A 21,388-nucleotide genomic window follows, 5' to 3' on the forward strand; every position below is an offset into this window, starting at 1 on the left:
TAGCTATTGACAGGGGCTTTTCACCCAACATTATTAATCAAGCAGTTAAAAAATTGTCATCTCAACACACTAAAAGCCACACTCTTATTTTAGGAGATTATAAAAATTCTGTTGTCATTCCCTTCTTTCCATCAATTAGCTATAAAGTTGCACATATTTTGCAGAAATTTAACTTTCGGGTTGTTTATTCTCCCATCAATAAAATTCCAACTTCTATACTCAAGGACCCCATTCCGGATATGAATTCCTGGGGTATTTATAGGATTCCTTGCCAGTGTGGTTTAATTTACATTGGTCAAACTAAGAGAGCCTTAAAATTTCGCGTCAAAGAACATGAGGCATATGTTAGAAAAAAGGAAACACAGAAGTCTTCTGTTGCTCAACATTGTTGGTCCGAAAATCACACTTTCAATTTTTCTGCTGCCAAAATTATTCAAAAAACATCTTCCATTGGAGAACTGGATTTTCTAGAGGCATTTCACATTCATAAAAATCTTTCTGTTCTAGTTAACGATCCTAATTCCAATCCAAATTTGCCTTCGGCTTTTAGAGAAATTATGTTTTAGTTCTGGTTTCGCCAACAGATGGCGCCACTTGCTTATTCTTGTCCAGGCTTTCTTATCTTATCTAATCATTATTTCCTATCTTGTTCATTTGCGGTTTTGCAGCTGAAGATGATGGTTCGGTAAAACCATCGAAACTAGTCCTGTGAAAATTTTGTGAATATAACGCTGATTTTTGTTGTTTGACTTCTGAATTAGTTCCTAAATCTTATTCAGTTTGCCTACCTGCAGCGAATCGAAGCAGGAAAGGAAACGAATGTCCGAATATTAGTATAATAGTATTAATGTTCAATTATTAGTATACTAGTACTAGTGTTCAATATACTAATGTTAAATTTTATCCACTCTGTTACTGGCATGAAAAGATCTAAAAACTTATTGTCGAAATCTACATATTTATTTTAATCGTAGCTAGAAAAGAAAATACCGTTCAGTTATTATTCGAATATATATATATAAAAAAAAATGTAACGTAAAAACTTTTTGTTCGAATGTTAAGATCCTTGCCCTAAAGAAGGAAATAAAACAGATCTTTCGTTCAGAAAAGTTATTAAAAATTTTTATGGTTATAAATAACCAAGCAGCAGCAATTTCAAGGAATCTTATAGACAAAATTTTATATATTGTTGATCCCTCTTTTGAATTTGTAAAGCAAAACATGAACAACTGAATTATAAGCTTTTCCTTGTACATTGCCACAATTAGATATCGTTTATTCTTTGCGACATTTTCAAACCGAAATTCATTCAGTCATCCTTCATTCTTTTTATGTCTGTGTTTTCTTTTATCTGGAATTCATTTTATGTCTTGCGTTCTTTTTATGTCTGTACTTTCTTTTACATAGAGGTTATATGTCAACTGAGTATTGTTAAGCGACAACGTGTAGAATGTATAAAAGACGAGATACTTGAATTTACAATGAATTTTGAATTTATTTTTGTCATGTTGTTTTCGTTTTTGCACTGCAGTTAACTTGTCTTTACTGAGGAAAAAAAAATAAATATGACATAAGATAACATTTCCTTGCTCTGTTTTGACAAGAAGTCAACTCTTAAAAAGTGTTCAAAGTGTTTTTCAGATAAAATGTGTTGTTAGGCGTAGTTTAAAACTGGATGCAGTTCATAAAATCAAAACAAAAGCAAGCATTTAAGTAATGCATCTATATTATGGTTATTTAAAAGGTAAATTTAATATGAGGAATTTCATCTTTCAACAAATCGCATGAAATAATTTAACATTCCTTTAACTTCCTTGGTTAACTTCCTAATTCTTCCACCCTTTTTTATGTGCTGTAAATTTCAATATTAAAAAAATTAAAACGAAACCTTCAACTCAGTGCATATTCAACATAGAATCAAGAGCTGGTAAGAAATAAATTACTTTGAAAAAGCAATAAAGCATTGTGAAAAAATAAATCAACGTGGAAAATGAGAAAACGTGTCCAGTTTTGAAAAATTCTATAAAGGACAAATGCTTAAATGCAAAAGTAGTAGTAGTAAAAGAAGAATTTGCATCTCATTTCAATTTAACCAATGTTTTCATCTGGAGTAGCAAATTAAATACGTAGGGGTGTATCCTCAATTTTCAGAAAAGCAAATAATTTAAATTTGAACATTTTGTTACTTCTGATTATTAGAGTACACAATAACACATTTGCTTGGCCAGATGTGAGTTGGGATATTATTTTAAGATTTAACACCACCTAAAGTTGTGTAAAATCTGAGGATGATAAGCACAATCCTCAGATTACATTGTATACTACATCATTGTATATATAATTTTTAATTAAATAACTTTGGTGATGGCTGATATATAATCATACACATCCTCATTTAATGCGTGATACAACTCTTTTTAGCCCAAAGGGGCGGTAGCCCAGAAGGGCTATTTGTTTCAAGACGGCATTTTGCGTTGTTTCACTATAAATGTCCGTTTCACTTTTCAAATTGCCACTAAATAGTATCGCCCTGTATTATATTTAAAGAAATTAAATAATGAAGAATATGCATGAATGTATATATGTTTCTCGCATCGTACAAAAAAGACGGTACCTATAGCCATTAAATTTTGAATTCCTCCACCTGAACATGGGCACCTGGACCTCCGAATTTCGAATTAGTTTTATTATTGATTTCATATTTTGTAAAACTTTAACAAAATTTTGATTAAAAACTCAGCCATTTCAAAGCGAGCAGTGGCAACACTGTACGGAAAATAACAGTTTTATCTCCAGCGCGCGAGACTGTCTATCGGAAATTCTGAGGATATGCTGTTCTTAAATATTTTGTGATATTGCTCTTGAATTGAATTTTATACGGTTTAAGTGATATTTAACGTGATATTTAATAATAAAGGTAACACGCAAAACGTTAAAAAATGCATCTTTGAGCGTAATATAAAATCTGAAAGCTTACAGATTTTATTTATTATTTTTTTTTCTGGAGTTTGTCTGGCTTTTAGTCCGTGCTGATCGTACTGGAGATGTTGGTTGCTATTGTGAAAACTGTGAAGCTATACTCGGAGCAGAGTAATACAGTTTTTCAGTGTCAGGGAATAGGAGGAAAGATTCTACAGTAGCGGGTCTCGAATTATCGTTATGGAGTACTGTTTAGCATGACTCAGTGAATAAATATTCTTTGTAAATGTACCTGGGACTCATCATTTTCTTGCATTGGATAGCTCACCGTGACACGGGAAAATCCAGGATCCTACCCAGGGTAAGCGAAGACACTATACTATCAAGTTATTTAACATCTTCACTCCTACTACACCTTTTAACGTTTACCAACATCACAACAGACCTCAATAGTTTTGTCAATCACGTACACCTCGTTTATGCTACGATTTTCGCTGATGCACAAATAATCACTTTCAGTCGGGCAATTCGATTTGTCATCGTGCATTACTGGTTTCAAATTGATTTGAAGAGAATGTGTGACATTTATTTTTAAAATTTTATTAATGAAATACTCTTTTATTTCTTTCTTTCCTTACTCCTTTGGCGAAGTGGTTAGCTTATTACAGAATTCATGCAGATTTGAGCGGCAATCCGTTTTACTAGAAAGTTTAGAGATTTGCGAATGAAGTGCGTGAGTTTGATCTGCGTTCCACTGCCCTTGCGATTGAAGAAAATAAGGTGATGCTATTGCTGGTCTTTCTGGGAATACCTTACACTGAGATTAGATCCTGCTTGGTAAGGATGTGTTGTAAATTCTGACGCAATCTAGGTAAGCTACACTACACTTTGATCTTAGCCAAAAGGCCAAGAAGCGATACCTAGGTAAGCTTGTATTTTATAGTCAAATTAGATTTGAATTATTGCATTTGTATCTTATGAAATGAAGCTTTGAATTTTAAACCAAATCCAGGTTGGCTGGTAAATCGTTGTTTTATAAAGATTTTAAGTTTTACTAACGTTTATTTTATTTTAAAACTTTATTGTCCCCTAAGTTAGTTTATTGTCCCCTAAGTAAGTAGCTAAGAAGTTAGTTTGCTCACTTGACTTTGGTAAAGCCCTTCCTACACCTCAGCTTCCTGCACTGCCCAGCTCATGCATTTCTGTATCTTCTGCGCTCTTAGTAGCATCTATATCAAGACAGCCGGAACACAGCACGTAATTATTGCGTGCTAATCGCAGCTTAGAGAGGGAGTTGGAACTTGAAGAAGTTAGAGAGAGAGACTTCTCGCCACCTTACTTCACGCACGCTTTTCAGACAGTTGCTGCCCGCCTTTAAGGCCAGAAATTGAGTCCTCTTCATACTGAAGACATATTGTAGTTTTCCTCCATTCGACGTACTACATACGTAAAGTTTAAAAGGCCAATCTTCTCGTTAATAATCTTTGTAAAGCATTTGAGTTTAGTCCTTACTTAATTTAGATAGTTTGCAGTTCTTATTTTTTACGTTCAGACCACTAGTCCTCGTTTTCGTATCCCGAAGTGCGGTCGCAGCTGTAAACTGAGAAAAATAAAGGGTAATTACACCCTTCCCATCTGTGTCATATCTTGTACTGTTTCACATAGTTTAAAGTAAACTAACTGTTCTACTCAGGACACCAATATGTTTGCCAAAGCAATTAGACGAAATAGTAGTCCTGATAGTTTTATATTTGAATTCAAACATTCAAGAATGGTGGAGATGAACAATCTTGAATTCCGTGTCTATTTGTTTGACGGTTAAAAATTTTGGTGGTGATAATTCACTGCGCAGAACAAAAGTAATATTTATTTTTATGGTGAATCACATCACTAAATTATTCGGAACCCACACATGGAGTTACAATTGATTCTCAGTTCAAATTGCGGCTAACTCTGAGCTTTAATTAAATCTTATTGTGCAGTTGTGGGATGAAATGGGAAGATTACTTCAACGCTTGGAAGCGCCATCATCTAATCTGAACGAACTAAGATCTGCTACTACGTCACCACAGGAGAATATTCTTTATGATCAGTATCAGCACCTTGTTGAATCTATGTCCAGAGGAATCGGCTGAGATCAAAGCTAATGATGGATTAGCACATTATTAGTATTTGCCACTAAATGTTTTAGCCATTATTACGGTTCTCTATAAATTCATTCATTCTTTTATCTTGAATTTTACTATACTGAAGCTTTAGTTTTCATATATTCTTACGTCCTTTTCACGTAGAAAGTGATAAAAGAGATACAAGAAGAAAATAAATTTATTTAGATATATCTGCGTACTGAAATAACATAATGCACATTTCGATAAACCTTGGAAGACAATTACACGTTGGGGCTGCATGAAATTCCCAATGAAAATATATGCACTTCCCCAATATGTAAGCCGGAAATAGGATAGTCTCAAAGCCGGCACTTTTAATGTGAAAGCATTAATGATCCTACATTTCCTAGTAAGGAAACTTTGAAATACTTAGGGCCCAATTCCTAAAATCGGAAATGGGAAAAACAAAGCATTAAAGTTTCCACTAGTTAAAATTTTTCTTAATAGATAATACCTTAATAATATTTTTACGAATTTTTATCTAAGTGAATAATTTTAACGAAATTATATATATATATATATTGTATAATGTAACATGAAAATCTAAAGCGGCGATGCTTTGCCGAAAGATAAGCATAGAAAAACAAGTCTATTTAACACTGAGTAAGAGTTAGTATGAGGTTATCTCTCGCCAAGCTGGCAACGGTTTTGGCGACAAATTTTTGTCGTCGATTTTGGCGAGATTTCGCCAAAAGTCGCCAAACATGGCGACCATTGGAGACATTTGATCCAGTCCCTGTATTATCTAATTGTGTATTGTTATTGGATAACTGTAATTGATTCCATATGTATCTGTAACCATATCCGGCCCTCATATACTTTCCAGTAATTTTGAGAAGTACTAGAGATTTCTCAACAGCCGGTGGAAAACCATTTAAGACCAGAAACAGCATCGATTTGTGAATAATTGTTATTTCACAGCGACTTCGGAATATTGAGATACTCCGGAGAGCTTAGCTTTTTAGATGTCCTTTGCATTGCGTTGTGTTTAACGTTCTTAATAGTTTGAAGTGTAATTACTGATTGCCCTCTGTGATACTGTGAACAGCTGTATGAATATTTTTGGGGACAGTTTCAGAACTATGAAGAGTTTTTTTGGTAAAATAAATTGTATCAGTCTATCCTCGGTTCTCTGTGTATTCAATATATTACGAATCCGTATGCACGCAACAATATTAAACTAACTGGTTTTAAAATCAAGTAAAAGTAAATTACTGAACAGATGATACATATTTTAATTTTCTATAAATTACCACCACCAGGAGGTGGTGGTAGTTGAGTTAATGGCGCATAACCAGAAAGGTTATATGCGCCAAACACATGGTAGTTTATAATATACTAAACCACAATTTGTGTGTCACTAGAGTGATATAAATATTACATGACAAGCTTTATTTCATGGATGAGGCATTTCAGAAAGATTAATTATATGTATGCTAGTTACTATTTTTAGGTCTAGAAAAAAGATACTTGATTAAAAGAAATACATCTGAAAATAAAAATGATCTTTCATATTTATATTTGAATTAAATGCAGATTTTAAAAAAATTATCTGAAGCATTTTAGCGAAACTTTTATTAAATTTTAAAAATGAAAATTTTATAATTTAATAAATTTCATCTTACTTTCGAAATCCTTAATTTTAAAGAAGTAACTTGAAGCCTATTTGCATGATATTTATTATTATTAGTCCAAAGGGGCTTTGTCCCTGAAGGACTTGTTTTCGTTTTGCGATTTTGCTTTAAATCACTATAAATGTCCGTTTCACTTTTCAAACTGTTGCCACCAAATGTTAGAGTCCTGCATTATAGTTGAAGAAATTAAATAATGAAAAATCCGCATAAATGTATGTATATTTCTCGCATTGTGATAAAACAAGGGTACATAGAGTCATCGAATTTTGAATGACGTAATCCTCCTACGAATATGGGCATGTGGAAGACAAAATTTGAAATTTGGAATTTGTTTTATGATCGATTTCATATTTTGCAAAACCTTAACGAATTTTGATTAACAAACTCAAGGATTTCAAAGCGAGCAATGGCAACGTTGTACAGAAAAAACATTTTTATCTCCAGCGCGCGAGACTCCGTATCAGAAATTCTAAAGATATGCTCAGTTTAAAACTACTTTGTGATATTGCTCCTGAACTGAATTTTATAGTATAAGTGCGAAGAACGTGATATTTGAAAATAAAGGTAACAGACAAAATGTTAGAAAAACGTCCCTTTGGACGTAATTTAAAATCTGAAACCTTTCAGATTTTCTTTCTTCTTTTTTTTTCTTTTATTCTGTGCCATATTATTTAATATATATGTATGTAAGATATAAAATATGGAACTCACAATCATTAACTTTGATTTGGAGTCTTTTTTTATTCCCCATTTTAATTTGTCTATCTCCCTTTTGCGTTCTAAATTGTTTACATTAATTTTTCTGGACTGCGTCTTTCCATTTCATTCTTCATTATGTATTCCTCTTTCATTGTCACAGTTCATATCCAGTCGCAAATCCAGAATTTAAACAAAGGAAATCAAGATTGTAAATATCACTGCTACTATTGTGGAGCCCTTTTTACCACTTTTCTTTGCTCCTACTAAAATGCATAGTTTTGCTTTTCCCTTCGTCATTTGTCTACCAAAAAATGTACGAAAAATTCTAGTGCGCTTATCGCACCCATATATATGTATATATAAATGAGTATATGTGGGCTCAGAATTATTCACCAAGAAGTAAAATTGTGTTATCTATACCAACGCCTGCAAGTTTCTTCTTCTACTACGCATTCCATCTGTATGCTAGTAGTATCTATAATCCTCTCGGCCATGACTAAAAGTAATTGGTGTCTTCTCTTCCACGCGTCCTAAATTTATTATAATTAGTAGAGGTCATCTACTGAATTGTTACATATCTAATTATCTATCGATTTGTCTATCTATCTATATATACATATCTAATGCAGCTTACACACTTAATTTTCTTTACATTTCTCTATATAAAGATTAATGATCTTTCTTGAGGATTTTTCATTCGTTATTGATCACCTCTATCTATTTTCTTCATTTATACCCGATAAAATGTAACACTTATGGTAACGACATTGTGATAAATGTTACTAATAGATGCATAATTAAAACGGGAACTATAGGACTCGGAAGAGAATTTGCATACCCCATGAAAAGAAGAATTGCTTATCCAGAACGTATTTTATTAGACAAACAGGCTTATCTCATGCGTAAATACGAAAATAAGAAGTTGATATTCACAGACTGTATCTAAATGCAGACTTCCACGATATTTATGCAAATTTATGCATCCAAATAAAAACTGTAAACACTGAATAGATTAAAACTTAAAATCCTATTTCACAGAGCAAATCGTTTCAAGAAATGTTTAAATGCTTCGTTGGATACCCTTTAGATCGACAGATTATTAGTTTTTTTGTGGCTCGGGGCACTGATGACAACAAATATTTTTTTTTTCAATACTTTACATTTTACAGTTATCGTTTTCTAAAATCTTTACCGGATTAGTAGATCTTTGTAAAAAATCTCAGTCATGTTTTGAAAGAAATATTTTTTTTTTTCACAGACCACCGCTTAGCATTCTTTTTATTCCACATGTGTAAAGTTTATTTAGTTTACTTAACATTGTAAGGATCTTAAGTTTTACTAACGTTTATTTTATTTTAAATCTTTACTATCACTTCTTATTTTCTACTTCCGGCCAGAATTATAAGCGTGAAGGAGTTTATGCAAAGTTGTCTGGCGAACGCCAAGTATTTAAGTGTGGCCTTTTTGCCAAGCAGAAGAGAGGAAGCCGTGAGTTCGAAGCAGGCCGCTTACCTTAGAAGTTACGCAGTTGCTACTTTGCCTTCCAGGCCAGAGGTTTTAATCCTCTTGATAAATTAAACGTATTGTAGTGTTCACAGTCTCTGTGCTACATACGCTTTCTGTTATTATAAGGCCAATCTTATTCTAAAGTTAAATTAGAGTTTAGTTTTATTTTGATATCTTTTAAGTTAGACCCCGAGTGGAGGGTCATTGTATTCCGAAGTACGGAAGTCATTGTATATAAAGAAAAAAATAAAGGGTTTTGTATACCCTTCGTCTGTATCCTGTCTACTTACTACAATTAGTGAACATAGCTTTAGTAAGCTCTCTGTTCTAGTCAGGTCATTGTATGTTTCCGAAGAAGGTAAGAAGAAACATTGAACCTGATAACATCACCGCAAAGCGTAAAGTTTAGAAATTCTGATGCAAATAGATACTAAAAGAATTTGCAACTGAAATTTCAGAACGAATTTGACTCTAAAGATAAGAATATTGATTAAGATCATCAAAAGCATTTTTTAAATTGGAATGACTTTTTTTAACACAAGTAGAGATCAGAATATGCCTGTTTGAGGGTTCAGTATCAGGACTGTATTTGAAAAAAATTGAGGCTGGCGTAAAGGTAATTATCCTATTGTTGAGAGATGCCATAGATGTCTTTACCCCAAGTCGCAAGTAATGACCATTCATAAAACGAACAGTAAAAAAAAAAAAAAAAAAAAAAAAAAAAAAACTGAAAGGTTTTAACATTTTGTGTGTTACCTTTATTTATTAAATATCGTGTTCTTCGCACTTAAACCATGAAATTCAGTTCAAGAGCAATATCGCAAAATAATTTTAAATTGAGCATATCTTCAGAATTTCCGATACAGAGTCTCATGTACTGGAAATAAAAATGTTTTTTCTGTACAACGTTGCCATTGCCCGCTTTGACATCCTTGAGTTTGTTAATCAAAAATTCGTTAAAGTTTTACAAAATATGAAATCGATAATAAAACAATTTCCAAATGCCCATATTTTCGCAGTAGGATTACGTCATTTTAAGTTCGATGGCTCTATGTACCAAAAAAAAATTGTGCTGATTTCAAATCAGACGTACCTGATAATTTAACATATTTTTCTCTTTGTCCTCAGTTTCACCTAAATTATTTCCTTGTTCAAGGACTTTGATATCAGCTAAAACTTTATTGTACATGCGAGCTATTACTGATGGATTTGCATTAATAAAATTCGTCGTTTTCGTCGTTGTTGAAGCATTAATCCATTATTGATTTTTGTATGTACAGATTTCAAAAATATATTTCCTAAAGAGAGGCCAAATTCTTTCGATATATTTTTAGTGAGAATTACCTATTTTCAGGAAAAGGGCCATGAATGCGACATATCCAATGTTCCATAATCTGCTATCGTTTCCGTAAACATTAACGTTCATATGCCGGAGAGAGATTTTTAATAGATATTCTGTCTTCTAATCTAAACTCACTGTTTATGTACTAACTCACTAACTAACAAGCTAAACTCACTGTTTATGTGGTGATATATCGGTTATCTCTTGCTTAATTTTATTTACATATTTATTATACAGTTTTAAAGATTTAGGAACGTCTCTAAGAAGAACAAAGACGGTATTAAACGCATCATGAAATTTATATCCCCTGTAAAACGTAATGATAAAAATAATCCTCTAACAATTAGTCTAAATACAAATACTCTTAATAAAGAATCGAATTTCACAAATACCTAATTCTCCGAAAGAGAAAGTAAATCAAATCAATGATCTATTTACCACTCATGTTAACTTATCTCTCTTCCGTAAAGATAATAAAATCTTTTATTATTTGATCTGTTAAATAAACCTTTTAATCAGGCATTTATTATTAAAATCCCGTACAGCTAACGAAAATCGTCCTCTTACTCATACTCACTGATTTATGTTATTAACCGAATTAATGACAAAAAATATCGCTTCACCGGTAAAAATTTAATTAGTCCAAAGGGGCTTTGTCCCTGAGGGACTGTCGTTTTCGTTTTGCGATTTTGCGGCGAATCACTCTGAATGTCTGTTTCACTTTTCAAACTGTTGCCACCAAGTCCTGCATTATATTTAAAGAAATTAAATAATGAAGAACCTGCATAAATGTATGTATGTTCCTCGCATTGTTATAAAACAACGGTACCTAGAGCCATCGAATTTTGAATGACTTAGTCCTACTGCGAATATGGGTATTTGGAAGCCCAAATTTGAAATTTGGAATTTGTTTTATGATCGATTTCATATTTTGTAAAACTTTAACGAATTTTTTATTAAAAAACTCAAGGATTTCAAAGCAAGCAATGGCAACGTTGTATAGCAAAAACATTTTTATCTCCAGCGCGTGAGACTGTTTATCGGAAATTCAAATATGCTCAATTTAAAATTATTTTGCGATATTGCTCTTGAACTGAATTTTATGGTTTAAGTGCTAAGAACATGATATTTAATAAATAAAGATAGCACAAAAAATGTTAAAGAAACGCATCTTTGGACGTAATTTAAAACCTAAAATTCAGATTTAATTAAATTTTTTTCCGATTTATTGGTAAACTATTTCCCACCGCTCTTGCAATCCACATTTTCAACCACTGCCGGGTTCTCACTGCAGCCTTTCTTCATTATCGAATAAGCAAGCATAAAACAAAACTCAAGTATATCATTCTTCCTCACTATTTTGTTTTGTTTCCATTCTATGCAATTAAAAATGCTTTGTAATCAAGAAAAAGGGCTTGATCAAATGAAGTTCATCTTGCCACTGAACTTTTAGATGCGCTATTCTTAACTCGTTAATACACAACCACCAGATCTCTAGCTGTATTAAATATGCAAATGGCATGCGCTATATTCCTTTCAAAACAAAGCACTCACAATTAGCTTGAATTAACCGCTGAAATTTTTCCCGTATCTAATTAACATACGGAATAAAAGGCGTTGCTTCTTTTTCTGCTGTCTTCGGAATCTTACAGGGAGGTCAAAACAAATTTCTCCTTAACGAAACGTGTCCACACACGCAAGCGGTGTCCATTGAGAAACATTTCATACATGACCATTTACGTGCAAAGTGCGAAGCGAGTTCATATCCCATTATTAGGATGCAACCCTTTTTGAACTGTACCGCTTTTTTCGTCGCCGTTTCTGTGGTTAATGGTGCAGGTTGTGACTCTTTCTCATACATTGTTAAAGCATCCGGGGCAGAGAATATACATGTCTTCATGAAAGCTAAGTATGAGGAGTTTTTTAACTCTTAATCTAAGCCGAATGTTTCGTTCTTCGCAAAGACTGCGCGTAGATGGAAAGTTTCAATTTTAAAAGTTTATATGAGGTAATATGCCGGGTGGTAATGGTTGTTGTTCTGCAGAAGCGTTCATTACGTAAACTTCTGACGCATGGGTGGCCTTATTTATTCAGCGGCGGCCTAAAAGAAAGTAATTTAGCTTCAGATGTTTCGAAGTTATCAGATGTACTGAGTTGAATCTTGATTTTCTTTTACTTTTTCAACTTACAGGCATCAGAAATGGTAGTGATATATTAAAATTTATGTAATATTTATTCATAACTGAAATAAGTTTTCTAGAAACAAAAGGATTTAAATTTTAAACGTATGCTGATAAAGAAAAACTTTGGAGCTAGATTTCCACTGTATTCTGTCTTGAAGAGACCAAACTATTTGTGCTGTGTTATTAAATTAAGTTATACATTTTACATATGCAATGGGGAAAACATCTACTCCAGAAACATTGAAAACTGTAGTTTTGGAAGCTTTTAACGGCATTGCAACAAGGTAACATAAATAATTAAATGTTTAATTACTCATTTGACAAAAAGAATAAATTTAATCATTTTATGTTACTTGCAAGTTTGCTTTTGCGTTGCTGGTCTTCCTATTCTTTATCCGTCTTTGCTCCTCCTTACGGCGGACATTATGTGAAGTTAGTTCTATTTTATTGTGCCCACCTGGCATAAATTTGATTGAACCAGATAAACTACTGATCTCAGTGGTATTCTGGCTATAAGTTATCAGTCAGTCAGTACTTGCAAGTTAATAGTAAAACAACATTTCTCTTTGGAATTTAGATGGTGGACAAATGATAGATTTTGAAACTTCTCCTCCACGACACAAATAGCAGATTCGCTCTAAAAATTTGTCTCACTACACTGTAATAATAATAATAAAAAAAAAAATACATATTAACAAATTGAAAAGAAAAAAAAACTTGGTATTTATTGTTATAATATACATAAATATGCTAGCTATGGTTCATAACATATACTAGCTTTCTTCTCGGCGTTTTAATAACTCTGTTCTGTTTTAGAACAAAATAAAACACAAAAAACAAGAGAGCATATATTAGAATATCCATTAATATACTAAATACCGATAAGTATCAGTAATGGAAAAGAGGTTGAGAGAATTCTTCAGTAGATCATCCTTAGAATAAGTTTCACCTGCTGGCCATTGAAACTGCTAATATCATGAAGGAAGCGCACAAGAAACCTGAAATTTACATGAAAGAGTAAAATATTGTAGGATATCTAAATGGTGATCATTTAACAGTATGCGCATATTACTTGCAAGAGAGATGTCACTTCGAAGCAGTATTAAAAAGGGAGACTGAAATTTTTTTTTTTTTTTTTTTTTTTTTTTTTTTTTTTTCAGAATTTGCGTTTACTCGCTATTTTTACTTTCTTGTACGAAGTAAAAAGAAAGTAATGTAATCACGAAAAATTTCGGGTATCATATTTCAACGAAAATATCCATTTTGACTGCTATCGAATGCAATTTAACGATGTTTTCCCGTGACATGTCTACGTAAGGACATAATAAAGGACGCTTTTTCCTTCAAAAAATTGTAAAACTGAATTAAAATGAATCTGAAGAGAATTTTTCGTGATGTCTGTGTTTACGTATGTATCTCGCATAACTCAAAAACGAGTTGCCTCAGAGCGTTGAAATTTTGGATATAGGACTGCTATAGCATGTAGATATGCACCTCCTATTTTGGTTGGAATCGGCGCACCAAAAGTATATATATATTTGTAAATTGTGCAATTTTTGCTTTAAAAATGATTGAATTATGTTGTTCCTATCTTCCGGTTAAGGTTTTTATGTCTTTATTAAATCTGCATGCAATATTTGTAGAATTATCAACAATTTAAATGTTGTTTAAGTGCGGCTAAGCATAATTATTTTTACCACAGTAGCCATATTTTTTTACATTTGAAACTTAACAGAATTGTGGATTTGTTGTTTATTATAGTACTTGAATAGAACATGTGGGAACGATTAATTCTTCAGATGATATAAATTTTGTGCATTCTGAGTTATGAAATGAATGAGATGTAACGCTGTTAAGTGAGCTTAGTGCCAAAGTATCGCTATGGTAAACAAATAGAGGGAATTTTAAAGAGGGCATTTATTCTATTGTGGTTTATGCGCTATCGACAAAGTAGATTTAATTCAATCCAATAAGTTTAAATGAAATGCAAGAATAAATGCCTATATTTTGATATTTCGCGCAACGTAGTCATGTGGTGTACAAGTCAGATTTTTTATGTTGAAGATCATGTTTTACCTATGTAAGAATGAAGAACTTATACTAGCACTTGTGAAAATTCGATACGGAAGGATCACAGTCTGCCCTAATTATTACTCACCTACTGTATGCATCGAAATCCAAAGATTGTCATGAGATTTTGCAATCAGTAACGCCAGGTAAGTCGTCCAGTACTTTATTTTATTATTTAACTATTTATCATTTATTTAGCAACTTATTAAATTTTTATTTATCTCTTTACATTTTATTAAATTTTAATTTTAATTATTTAATTATTCTGTCATTAATTATTTAAAGAATTAATTATTTAATTTTTAATAATTAGTTTTTTAAAATTTTTTATAATTAGTTTTTTAATTAATCATTTAATTGTTTAATAATTAACTATTAGTCATTTTATTTGTTGATTTATTCTTGTTCCTGTTTCTTGACGGTCTCCATAGCCCTCAGGCACTTCTAATTTTAGACCTTAAGCTCTAAAAGCAACTCTTTAATTGTTAATTAAGTAGTTAATATTGTGTTAAACACAGATAAATATAAAGTTTTAAATTTGTTCCACTTTCTTTTAACCATATTGGCAACTTTCAACCTTTCCTACCCCCAAAAAATCAAAAGATCCATTCGTTCTTAAAATACAGAAAGAAAACAGTAGATAGAAAAAGTGCAGAGAAAAGGGTGTTTTTCGCTGTGCTCGGGCGCTAGACGATGTCAATATCGTTTTTCAAATGGGAATCGAGTTGCGGAATTGCTGCTTCCCTACAGGTTTGACTAGGAAGTAAATTAGATTCGAATGGGACTTACGTCGTTTAAAACTAGCAACACACAGGAATTGTTCTGAAAGTCAGGGATATAAATTGCGCAGCTACAGCCAGAAAGTAGGCAAAAAAGTGTCCTTTGCGTGTCATAACCTCTGTTTCATACTGAGGCCACACCTTTCGTCTCTGTATGACTCCTCGTATTATTTACGATAAAAATAAAAAACTCTGTTGCAAATAACTTCTTTTACACTGTCTGATTTTAGTTATTTCTGCAGCATATGTCTTGGAAAGAAAATAATATTTTAGATGTAAACGTATGCTACTTTTGTTTTTTCCTTTATTAAAAGGCTTCCTTTTTTTTTTTTTTTTTTTTTTTTTTTGGTGCGTGTGGGAAAAAATCTCTGTTTTTTAATCTCCCATTTTATTTTATTTAATATGTAAAATAAATAAATAAAAAGTAAAAGAATCTTTAAAATGCAAATAAAGATCTTAAGGGGGGAAGATATTCACTGATACATTTTAGATTCTAAGAAAGTTCAAAAACACCTCTTAAGGATACTATTTCCTGCAGTTTGCTTAACTTTCTCTTAAACTAAAGTGAGTGGCAGGTGTATAAAAATTGTTTAGTCATTCTGTATGCATCATGTAGGAAATCGAAAATTTAATAAATTTTAGAAAAGTAATGGAGATTTATTTTCTAAAATTACTTTCCCCGGATTACAACTAATTGGTGAAATTGAAAGAGAAACAGGCCAACATTAAATTTAAAATTAGACAAAAAAAAAAAAAAAACTTAGACTGACGTAGAGTTTGAATATAATTCTATTAGTTTCGAAGGTAATCAGACGTAAGTCCTTGTTCTCAAGAAATAAAACCTTTCTGTCTTGAAGGAGAGGAACCTATATCAGTTTGCCCTAGAAATCAGGATTTTATTTAAAATATATGCTCATATAAAAATGCTTTTATGCCTAAACTAAGTGATCAGTTAAGGCTAGATAACCACCTTTGTGATTTGGAATTTTCTATAAATATATATATGCTTAAGCAACTTCCATAAAAGTGGAACGTTTTTAACTGAATTATTATCGATGTTCTTATTTATTTACTTAGTCATACGATTTTCCTAAAGTTAAAAAAATTAATAAATAAAAATGAAAATACAGCAAAAAATAAAATTAAAAATTAAAATTAAAAATTAAGAAAAATAAAATCATGAGCACGTTTCTTTACTAATGCCATTCTAAGCCTTGTTCACGCTTTCAAAAAGAAAACGTTTATTCAGTGCGCGATAGACCTGCTATAAGCTGACTGCAGATTTTTACTATTTTAGCTTCTTTAAGAAAACGGAAAAGCACTTTATAAACTCCATTCGTGTGGAAGCTTACACCAGTTACTAGCCAACCAGCATATCTTTAGAAGTTACAGGAGATAAAAACAGCAACAACCTTTAAAAACAGCATATCTTTAGAATTTGCGATAAACGGTCTCGCGGGCCGGAGATAAAAATGTTTTTTTTGATACAATGTTGCCACTGCTCTTTTTCAAATCGATGAGTGTGTTAATCAAAAATTCATTAAAGTTTTACAAAATATGAAATGAATGATAAAACAAATTAAAACTTCACAATTTTTACTTGCAGATGCACGTGTGGTGGACTTTTTGATGAATGTCGTTTATTCACAGTGCGAGAAACGTACATATACACATACATGCGGAATCTCCATTATTTAATTTCTTTAAAAATAATACAGGACGATAATTTTTGGTGGCAACAATTTGAAAGTGATACATGATTTATAGTGAACCAACTCAAAATCTTCTTTCGAGACTGATAGCCTCTTTTATGCCTTTTTAAAAAAATTAATTAACTAATTAAAAAAATCTAAGATAGGAAGTTAAAAACTAAAACTACAAATGGCCGAAAAGCAAAGAAAGCATCAGAAGGAACCAACCAAAAAAGAATACGGGATTTAAAAACTTGGAAATTGAACAATAACAGTATCAGCATGTAAGGAACGTATAAAAATTATTTGTGTTGAAATAAATTTAGAACACATAGTAAAGTAATTTGTATAGAAATGCTTAAGTGTTTAAGAAAATTTTGTTTACAATTATATAGAATACACAGTGTTATGATTGGAATCTTGAATATCCTGAACCTAAAGCTCTTCTTTTGACTTATCAACTATAGCAGATCAGCATTATTTAAACCCATTACGAAACACTTTTCCTAACCTGATTAAAAGTAATTTTATTCTGTGTCATGCATTAAAAACAGTGTATCATTACATGTTGCTCCTTCTGCAAACAACTCTTAAGCATTACATTCAGCGGCAGACATCCAGATCTTTAGAACTGAAACCCTGCGAAGTTTGCTTATGGAAAGCTTAGTGTTAAGGGTACACAGAGATAACTCAGCGATACGGTTGATTTCAGAAACGCTATTATGTATCAACGTTATGTATGAAACTCTGGTATGTATCAAATATCCCTAAAAAGGTGGTAAGCGGTTTTTGCTTACCACCTGCTTTAATTATTTTCAGGCAAAGCATCGTAAATGACAGCTGCTACATTCAGTATTTGTTGTGAGGGATTTTACTCTCTTTTATGGATGAAACATCACTTGGCAGATATAAATGTAATTAAAGATTCAATAATGAAGTTCCTCAGGAAAAAAGAATATTTTACGCATTTTTCTGCTTATTGCTTATTACAGATTGCAAATTCCTCAAAATGAAATTTAAAATTTAATTTTTATGCGTAAAATTATTAATTTATTTATGGTCCTGTATGTACACTGCGGGAAAAAAAAAAAAAAAAAAAAAAAAAAGGCAGTATCTTCTGTTTTACTGGGCCAATTGACGAAATTCAAATTGCATTTTTCATGTCTCGCAAACGCGACTTGAGATATACAGTGGTGGCCAAAATTGTGGACACTTTTGGAAATTTTTATGTTTTGAACTTGTATGCTTATAGAATATTCACAAAATGCAAACTTGTATATATCATTTGAAAGAGAATTTATTACTAAATTCAATACAAAACACAAAATTCAATAAATGGATATATTTAAGTTACAAAAAATGTTAAACGATAATAGTTATCGATATACATTAGATAGTGATGATTGCAACGAGTTATCAGTACTTAGTAGGTACCCTTTATTTTTTATTACAGCTTCACACCGACGTTTCATTGAGCTGACAAAGCTCTTCTTTCGTTATTACATTGTAACGTTGCGCGCCTCCAACTTGCACGCAACCAAGAGGTGACTGTGAAAACTGGATAAAACACAGAGTCTTGTGAAGGGTTTAAGTCCCTTTTTATTCAACGTAAAAATTACAATTGCGTGCTCTTGACGCTCACAGACTGCGCCAACTCGGCGGTCAAATAAGAATAATAACCTGAAAAGAAACTAAAGACAAGACTCTAACTACGAGGCTCTCTAAAATAACTAACTCACCGCGTTTTACAATACCGCTGCTAATTCAGCAGACTTGAAGCTCACTTGAACGATTAACACTACTTCCCGCCAAGCACATAGGCCGAAACGCGGGGTTCTTCAATTTCTCGCTAACTACCTCCGCGCTCGTGAAGTAAGAATATCGCACACCGAACTTGTTTCCTTCCTATTTAAATCATAATACTTCCGCTGATAATTTGAATCCTTGCGCGTTCTACTAAAATTTACATATTCTGGCATTGGCAGTTCCAGGGGAAAGTAAGGCTTGACAGGAAAGATAGTTTAAACTTAAAATAAATGTTAGTTAAAATAAATATAAACCCTACAACATGATGCCAGGAAATAATTATAGCCTCAATTAGTTCCCTTTTATTTGATGGGCGCCTCATTCGGACAAGAGTTTTCAAACGGTGCCACAAATTTTCGATAGGATTGAGGTCAGGACTGTTTCCTGGCCATGACAACAATTTAATGCTCTTTGTACGGAGCAACTCTTTCGATATTTTGGCCGTGTGGCAAGGAGCAGAATCCTGCTGAAAAATAAACGAAGCATTGTTGGGAAAGAGATCTCTGATGGAAGGTAGAAGTTTTGGTTCTAGAATAGTGTCAATGTATTTTCTGGCATTCAGCGTCCCATCGATGACAGGAAGGCGACCAGTCCCATCGATGACAGGAAGGCGACCAATACCATCTGCTGACATGCATGACCAAATCATAACACTAACTGGGTTCTTCACAGTTGCTTGAATGAAGTCAGAATGTAGCTTTTCTCCTATTCTACGTCTTACATATTTTCGCCCATCACTACCGAATAACGATATCTTAGTTTCATCACTCCATATAACTTGTGACCACTGATCATCTGTCCAATTAATGTGTTCCTTTGCCCACTGTAGTCTTTTTTTTTTTTTTTTTTTTTCGTTGCTGAAAATTAAGATAAGGCTTTTTTTCGTGGAATTCTACCTCTCAGTTCAACATCTGTTAATCTTCTCCTGATTGTTCCTGAACTGACAGAAACACCAGCATCAATCAGATCACTTCTGATGGCCGCTGATGATATTTTTCTATCTTGGAGACATAGTCGTTTTATTCTTCTGTCATCAATATATGTGGTGCACCTTTTTCGGTCTTTTCCTTCTTTGTTTTTTATTGAATTTGTCTCCTGATATCGTAAACAAAACTTTCGGGCTCCAGATGTAGTCACTGAACCACCCACCTGTCTTGCAATTTCAGCATACGAAAGACCACTTTCTCGTAACACAGTAATATTACATCTTTTTCTAGGTGACCAATCTACTCTTTTATTTGATGTCATTGCTTCTGGCCAGGAAAGCTAGACATTACAAACCACTCCATAACTGTGTTTTTTATTTATATTAAAGTACATATAACATTTTCTTGTATTGCAAATAATTGAATTTTGTGTTTTGTAGTGAATTCAGTAATAAATTCTCTTTAAAATGATATATGCAAGTTTGCATTTTGCGAAACGTAACATTTTATATAAGCATACAAAGTTCAAACACATAAAAATTTCCAAAGTGTCCACAATTTTGGCCACCACTGTATATTAAATTTATATATAGCATCATTCTAAGATAGGTATTTGGGTACAAAATCGGACTTTTTCTGAAACAGTGACAGTTTTGTTTTTTCATATTTCGATTCTAAATATTATAAATATTAACTTTTGTAAAATTTGATGCGAAATTTGCGGAGAAATTCAAAAATTTATCTTGGCTTATTTTTTTTCAGTTTTCGCCAAGAATAATTTACTTCGCGAACTTCTTAATGTATAGCAACCTACTTTCCTTTTCTTCTCTTCATTGCAGACGAGCGGAAAAAAAGCAATCGTTCATATTTTCATATGATTTTAAGTGCGTAAACCAAATTTGGCGTTATTATTGCTCAAAAACAAGATGCCGAATTTCAAAACGCTCCAATATGTAAATTCATGTATATCTTAGGAAATTTTGAATAAAAAACTCTGCTTTTTTGCATGTGTGCCTAGAAATACATCTCTTTAAGATGATATTAAAATTTTATAGGTTACAATATAAAAATATTTTTGAGAAATTTATAAAAAACATTTAAAACTACAAATTTAAAAAATAAATCATAAAAAATATGCAAATTACATTTTGAATAAGCCTAAATTTCGAATTCTGGAAGAAGAAATTAAGTAAGTTTGATAAAAAAACAGAGATTAATAAATACATATCAGATTCAATTAATATGGAGGAGTTAAATTTTGTGAGCTAATTTTTTAAATACTACTCGTTCAATTTTTACAAAAGTTGGCAGTTGGGCATAATTTGAGTTCTAGAATCGAATTATGGAAAAAAATTGGCATGTCATTTAAGAAAAAGTCCGCTTTTGTGTCAAAATACCTATGTTAGAATGACGCTATATGTAAATCTAATATATATATTCTAAGGCGCGCTTTCGAGACATGGAAAACGCAAGTTGAATTTCATTAATCGGCCCAGTAGAACGGGAGATATAGAACTGCCTCGCTCCCCCCTTTTTTTTTGTGCGCAGTGTACATGCTGGTCTAGAATAAGTCTCCAAATACTGGTTATAGATTGAGCGGTTAAAGTTTAGCAAATGTACGTACAGTGCCAAGAGAATAGGTACAGGTTATTAAACATAACGTAT

This window comes from Stegodyphus dumicola, chromosome 3 (assembly GCF_044657685.1).
Source record: "Stegodyphus dumicola isolate Sdum_Otavi_A_Nest chromosome 3, ASM4465768v1".
Classification (NCBI taxonomy): domain Eukaryota; kingdom Metazoa; phylum Arthropoda; class Arachnida; order Araneae; family Eresidae; genus Stegodyphus; species Stegodyphus dumicola.